This window comes from Anabas testudineus, chromosome 13, assembly GCF_900324465.2.
Source record: "Anabas testudineus chromosome 13, fAnaTes1.2, whole genome shotgun sequence".
NCBI lineage: Eukaryota > Metazoa > Chordata > Actinopteri > Anabantiformes > Anabantidae > Anabas > Anabas testudineus.
Window position 1 is genome coordinate 6,783,702 of NC_046622.1, and position 6,712 is coordinate 6,790,413.

Genomic DNA, 6,712 nt, shown 5'->3' on the forward strand with positions numbered 1-6,712 from the left:
TATTGATTTTCACATATTAATTTTTGTTTGTTTGTTTCTTTGTAGTATTTGCTTCTTCTTTCTGTCACGTTAGGACTCTTCTGCCTTCTCTTCATGGATACATGGCTCCGTTGTTTCTTTGCGATGGTGACGGTGAGGTTTTCTTTCTATACGGCTCTTCTGGCTCATTTTTCATCCCTCCCTCTTCTTTTCACTTTCCCCAACATCCTTGCCTGCCCACACTTTCTCTTTTCTCTCCACTTATCTGGTCTCCTTGAGATTTGCGGTTCAGTTTTGTGTGGAGTGGGAGGGGGCGTTACATTTCACCTTGCAGTCTTTTCAAAAGGGACTATTCATACAAACTGAGAGCAGGGATGTCCATGAAAGCCGAGAGATTTTATTCAAGAGAAAAGACTTTGTTAGCCGAAATAAGCAGTAATTGATTGTCATGGATTGTAATGTCATCCAGGGAGGGAAGGTAAAATCTACGTGTGATTTTCCTTTAATGAATAGTTTGTGTCAATGTGCGGGTTCCTGCTACATGTTTGAAATGACTCGTGCTCGCTGTCACATCGTGAGTGGTTTTGAAAATCAAGCTCTATGTGCGAAGCATCCTGCTCCAGTGGGCTTTTAACGTGCCATTGGCTGCTGGTGGGATGACTTGATGAACAATCTCTTAATCAAAGCTTAATTGTTTAGCATGATCCTGAGTGACCTGCTTAATGGAACCCCCCCACCACCACCCCCGCCCCCACCCCTTGATTAATGATGTGTGTTAACGAACACAGTGGGAGACACCCCAAAACCATGTCTGACTCTCGTTAATTAAAGGCTGGGTCCAACAGTAGAGGCTGATTATGCAGGATAATGTCATGGAAATAAAAACACAAATCCTGAGGTTAACTAATGTTTGTCTGGAGCCACAGATCTCTGAATATTATATTATCGTCAGTCTGATTATTGACGGATATAAATTATTATTTTTAAAGGAGGAGGGTTGTTGGGATCTTCTGTAAGTCACTGGAAACAAAGGAGCCTCATGAGTGAGTTCACAGTTCAATATTTTCTTTCTTTGTTTTTCAGCCTCCTCACTGGAGATAGTCGGGACCGGAGGTTATGTTTTAGGATTCATCCCCATAACCACTTAGTTCTTTTGTGCACTAGATCTAATGAGTCCTTAGAGTGAGTCCCTTTAAATTAGGCAACAATTACCGGTAGTCAGTTTTTTAGTAACATTGACGTCACCTTCATCTGCTGAATGGATGTTTCAGAAATGTGTTGAGGGAATCTGCCACAACTACCTGACGGGAGTTGATCTAGACTTTGTTAGACAAAGATCCCGGTTCCTGCTGTGAATGTGACGCTGTCCAGTTTCAGTTTTAGGAACTGAACAGCTGGTTGTCGCCCTGTAGATGCAGCGTTCCACTCTCTGACTCTTCACACTACACGCCCTTCTCTGTCCTTTTAAATGCAATAAAACTAAACCCTCTTTCTATCTTCTGTTGAAAACCACACTGTGGTGATGGTGATGGTGGTGGTGGTGGTGGGGGGGGGGGGGGGTGTCTTTACCAAGGCCAGCTTTTGTCTCTGACAAACACTTGGATGAAGCATAAGACTGAGATTTATTTTATTTCATTGCTTTCACTTTTCTGAAAGCTTGCTCATGTTTTTCTCACAGTTGCACTCGAACACATTTGATGTGCAGCGCGTCGCAGATACGAGTCTTCGCCAAGGACTGAACTGAAAAATCTTCCTTTGCCTTTGAATAGTGCAAGGCTGCAGCTGTGTTCACTGCACACATTTAATAGTTTTGTGACGGGACTCGTTCACTGCCTGTTGTAGAACATTTAATAAGCTCATTTAAAGCTGAGCTCGTTGGTGGAGAAGGTTTCGTCCGTTCTTTTCTTCACCTGCTGCATGTTTCTATAAAGTGACGTCTCCTAATCGGTTAATCACCCGAAGACAGTCGAGGTCACTGTAGACGCACCTCATTCCACCACTTATCTTGTGCAGCTCGGGCCACACAAGAGGCTGTAAATGGAAACGAGGAGGAGGAGGGAGGGATAATGCAGGAGATTATGTTAAAGGGATATTATCATGCATCTATAATCTGGGTCTCAAGTTAAATGTCAATTACACTTAATTGCATAGAAAAGGCGGCGTCATAAACATTATATAGGTTGCGAGTGGCGGCCTGCAGACTTAAGATGTACCTGCACGCTGCTTCCTTCTTAAGACTCCTCTTGGACTCCTGTGCCACTCATTACTTTGGTCACAGACAATAGCAGATGGTGCAGCTGCCGGTTTAATTGTCTTTATTACTGAGGCATCTGCTTTCTGCTTTTTCAGTCCAGGATGCCGTGGCATCTTCCAGGCAGTGAAGACCATGTTTGTGAAATTAGAAAATGAACATGGACAAAAGGAAAAACAGCTTTTCTATCAGAGCCGCTGCTGCCGATGAATCCGTCTGCAAATTACAGTAGGTTGTTTATGTAGCAGGACAGATTATAATCATCGCAGTTTGCTGCACTAACCTCGTCCTACACCTCAGCTTGTGTTGCTCTGAATATGAAAACGTAACTAAAATAATAACCATGATTGTGTGGGGATGTTTTCGTTTGCAATCTGCCTCGCATGTGTTGCTTACACCTTGAAATCTGCAAATGAGAGGAGAAGAAGAAGAAGAAGAAGAAGAAGAAGCAGCAGCGCTATGGCTCGGTTCATTTTATTTTCTTAGCTGCTGGGATGTGTTGTACCAAGCGGAGGCCAAGGGAGAAAACAGCAGATGTTAGACTCTGACAATCCTCTCTGCCTTGGATCTACAACAACAAAGCAGCTGAGGGAAAATGTCATCCACGCACCATCCCTGATGGCCCGGCTTGAATGAATATTTTTTTTTTCTACTTTCACTCAGGTCAGGAAAAAGAAGGTAAAGAAACCTCTAACGCTCTTACCTTGAAACCCTGTCAAATAGGAGGCCCCGCGTCATGACGTGTGATAAGACGGTGACACTGAGGAGGCAGTGACATGCTAAGATACTTCAGAAATAAAAAAGATTTTTCTTGTGGCAAAACGCTCAGGGAAATGAAATGATTCACCCCAGCAGCTCGGTACGTGCTCTTCCTCAACAAAAAAAGAAATGAGATGGGGACATGGGGTTCATTTGTGAAGGGAGGGGCGTGTTGGGTTAACCGCAGTCAGTTCAGGAAGGCAGCAAGGCTTTAGAAATGTATCATTGTCACCATTATGCTTAATAATTTGAATGACATCTCAGTACATGACTCAAAGGCACTTGTATGAGGGCTGGCAGGGTTATTAGAAATGACTCCCCCAATGATGCGTGTCACTGAAGCAGCAAATTAACATGAGGAGATGGAGGCATGTTAAAAGCAGCAGAGAGAGGGGGGGCGGGGGGGAGGCTGTGATGGAGATGTGAAGGGGAACGAGGAGAGATGCGGCGGAAGATGTTGCTATTTTCACCCTCTTTGTTAGCGGAGGCGCTCCGGTTGTGGGGTTCCAGCTTCTGCTCTGTTGAAGCTTCTCTGAACACCAGGTGCTCCTATTGTGATAAATGATTCTCAACTGTGCCAAACAATAGCACAGGCACCCAGACACATCCTCATCAAATAGTTCCACAGCTCCTCGAACACAAACTGCACAATGAGCACACTGGGTTGTGCGAGCGGTTGTTTGTCTTACCACCACACGAGACTGAAGGCTATTTTTGCTTCCTGTTTACCACGTTACTCTTATGGGAGCTGACAGCGCCCTGGAAGACTCTACTGGAGGATTTGAGTGCCCAGTTTCTTGGCCATTGTGCCCTTCTATCTACATTTTCTGTTATTCTCTCCTCTCCACTGCTTATTTTATGTTCTGCTTCCTCCGTCCGTCTCTTTGCCCGGCTCCTTTGTTTCCCTGTCTCCTGTCTCTGACAGCAGACACGGTTTGATACATGTACGGTGCCGTCACCTTGTTCCACCCAGTAATTTATGCTGTCAGAGGTTTTCCTCTGTTTGGATGGCCAGGCTTTCATGTGTGTGCACAGTAGGATCTTGGGGTGTTGACATGTTTCCCCGTGTTCGGCATGAAACGGAGTGTAGCAGGTAATTGATGGGGAGGGGGGGGGGGTTTACTGCCACAGGCACGTGATGCAGAAACTCCTCAACAGTTAGTTCTGCAAAAAACAGATGAGCTCCGCAAACTTGTTGATGGTTTATCACAGATGCACCATTCACTGTTTCTTACACCTCAGTTAAACCAGTACAACAGTCGTCAGTGTTTGGTTTTTGTTCATTTAATTTGTATCTTTGAGAAACTTAAATTAAATCTAATCATCATGTATTTAAAGTTTAAAATTCAATACAGTGAGTTCAGTTTAAGATTAACCACCTGTCCGACTACATGACACAGTCAATATAAAAGTTATATAGCGTGCAGAAATTCCAGACTACACTAAAAAAAGATGAATCTGAAAGTAATTCTTCCTCTTTTAGTTTCAGTCTCCCCCTTTTGTCTGAAACTGGTTCATGCTGAACCTGCAGTGTATTTCTGACGCTGGCTGTGTTTCTGTGTAGAAGGAACTCGTGTTCATCTCCCTGTTGGCGCAGCACCTATATGTTTCTGGTGCCATCCGTTCTCCCACATCTCCTTAAAGTAAAACCTCTTCCCAGCCACACAATAGTCCTGTTCAGTATTCAGCCAGGCGCGCTGGCCAGGATTCCACCAAAGTGATAAAACCCTATTTATCAGCTGGAAGCATCCATAGACTGCAAATGTGTCCAATCTGTATGCGTTCTGATGCCGGGGTCACACCTGTACAATTCTGGCTGGCTTACCAAACCTCCAGTGGTTACCCTCTCAAGTTCGAGATCTCATTATCAAGCGATGTTACTTGCTAATGAATTTGTCTCTAATCACAGTGTTTGTAAGTGTCTCACACAACTCTGGGTGGAACATGTTACAGTTCTCTCGACAGGAGCAGAAATAAAACACCTCTCTGTGGGATTTATTTCAGAAAACAGCTCTTCATTCCATATTTTTTGTGGTTGATTTGGCAATTTATTTCCGAGGCTTCTAAAAGGAGTCCTAATTGGAACAGTTTTGAAACAGTTGAGTGATGAAAACCACTTGGATTTTATTTTCATTATTTATTCCTCGTTTAAAGCAGCCAAAGCCGCGGTTGTGAACCATCCTTCCTCCCATTATGAGAGTAAGCCTCACATGCTACCTCCCACCTCTGAGTTGATTAGCGGACCTTTTAAGATTTGATCATAAATGCTACAAGTGTGTAAAAAGCTTTTTGAAAATGTGCAGCAGCAGCATTGTTCTAATCACTTTACAAATATTGCCTCAGAGGAATAAAAATCACATCACGCTTGGATCCAGTTTGTGCTACACTCACCAATTACTTTCATGGTCCACTTCCCATCTAATACAGAAAGGCCAGATTATCCGCTGGATGTCTGGGTGCTGCACACCCTAATTACAAACACAAATTGGAAAAAGGCAACTTGTGACAAAAAAATGTAGCATGTGATTTGTCTTCTTTCCAAGAAGAATATTTGCACTAATTTACTTCGACTCTATGTCCTCAAGGAGATAACTGGTCTCTGAGAAACGGAAGTCCTACTTATGTAAAATGTGGAAAGTTTCTGATCTTTCTATTGGGCTTGTAATCAGATAAAGCTGTAGCATGAATGTACTGTGTCTAATTGGGTTGATGCATAATTAATCTAAATGGTATGACCAGCACAGCTCATTACTTGATTTACTACGAGAATATACAGATAAAGACTCAACACTCGGGTTATCGAATGTAGTGTAGTGCTTTGAAGAGCTGTGTAAATCTACAAAGACTGAAAGCTGGAGAAGCAGCTGGAGCAGACTTTGGACTTTCTGCGCTGCACTTACAGCTTGTTTTGCTTTTTATTGTTGCTGCACAGACTCACTGCAGTTTTCATTCTTTCTCCTGGCTGCACACATCTCATGCCTGGACTCACAGAGGACACGGGTAGCGAGGGAGTCGTGGTCGATTGTGGTGTAACCAGTAGTGTTGAATACAACATTAATGCATGTGAACTTGTGAAGTCACATCCAATGGGGGCTTTGTTAACGCTGAGTGTAACTGAGGGACCGGTCCAACTTACAGAAGCTGAAACTGTGACACAAGAGGATTGATGGGAGGTGTTGTAGGTCTCGGATAAAGTTTTTGTTTTCATATGGGTCTTGTTGTTGTCATAGTTAATTCACCTACTTTCATTTTATAGCCAATGAGACATCTTAGAGCTGCTGAATTTGTCTATACAGCAGCCCCAAACCCAATGATTTTATTTTATTAAAATTTCTGCTAAGAATAAACATTACAACTAATGACAATTAACAAAAGACATTTTTGCTTCAAGTTAAATTTGACAGTTCTTGAACAAACATGTCAACTTTTTTATTTTTTCTGCGACATACTTTTCATCGTATGCAGGTTCACACCTGCCGAATTCAAAGCGCACTTTCATGAGGTAAAAATGTTCAAAGTCACAGAGCCCAGGGCTGCAGGTGCGACTCGGAGACAGAGCAGCACTCCTCAGCCTTCCAGGAGATAGATGCGTCCTGCCACTGTATAAATTGACTGTCAGAAGCATTGTGCAAGGAAAAGCGGCACTTGCTGGGATAGTGGAGGTGGAGTGACAATGATGGAGAGATGAAAAGCAGGGGAGGATGAGGCGAGGGTCAGAAGGGA